This window comes from Trichechus manatus, unplaced genomic scaffold (genome assembly GCF_000243295.1).
Source record: "Trichechus manatus latirostris isolate Lorelei unplaced genomic scaffold, TriManLat1.0 scaffold00051, whole genome shotgun sequence".
NCBI classification, from domain to species: Eukaryota; Metazoa; Chordata; class Mammalia; order Sirenia; family Trichechidae; genus Trichechus; species Trichechus manatus.
In genome coordinates this window covers 827484-828103 of record NW_004443987.1, presented here as the reverse complement: position 1 = coordinate 828103, position 620 = coordinate 827484, and the positions used below count along the sequence as shown (strand labels likewise).

Here is a 620-nt window from a genome sequence, read left to right as displayed (position 1 = left end):
CCCCCGCCTTCTCAATTTTCCGCCCCGTGGGCAGTTGAGCGTAGCTAGCAGTTTTCTGTGCAGCAAAGGTTAAATCGGATTTTCCGGGCTATTTCTACCCCTTACCTTCATAACCAATAAATCCTTCTACAAACCTGAGGCGGCAAAAGAAAAAGCCAGCAAATGGCCTGGCTTTGCTGCCACTAGAGAAGAAACGAGGGGGGGGAAGAGTCACTTCCTGGTGCGCCAGGCGCCTCTAGTCTACGCCAGCCCCAGAGGCAGGCGCGGCAGGACGCAGGGCTCCTCCTCGGTGCCAGCCCGGCCTCCCGGCCCCTGGCAAATGGTGTCCGGGAGCTCCGCTCTCTACTTCGTCTAGGTTTCTTCTCTCGAGACCTTCCTCAAAAGCACTTTTGACCCTGTGTGGGCCGCCTTCTCTCTCCAAGTTCCCTCCTCCCCGCGACCCCGCCCACCGCCTGCTCATTTCTCGCCTTCCCATTGGTGGATATAGGTGAGCCTTCTAAAACCCTAGAGAAATTCATTCCAGTGTTGCCGGTCCCAAGGGTGCTAGCAGTTTAACTCTTTAAACCAAAGGAATGATTTTTTTCTTTCTTTTTTTTGGTACAAAGATATATATAACACAT

General features: G+C 53.2%; 1 protein-coding gene across 2 annotated transcripts in view; it reads right to left on the bottom strand.

Moving 5' to 3' along the window:
- Window positions 1-414, bottom strand: part of TRMT2B (tRNA methyltransferase 2 homolog B) — a 146347-nt gene extending 145933 nt beyond the window's left edge. The window contains exon 1 of one of the 2 annotated variants that reach the window (XM_023732382.1): window positions 106-414. The gene's annotated coding sequence lies outside the window, so the exon portion shown is untranslated. The remainder of the gene's footprint in view (window positions 1-105) is intronic. The other variant, XM_023732381.1, reaches the window with a different exon arrangement.
- Window positions 415-620: the final 206 nt, after the last annotated feature.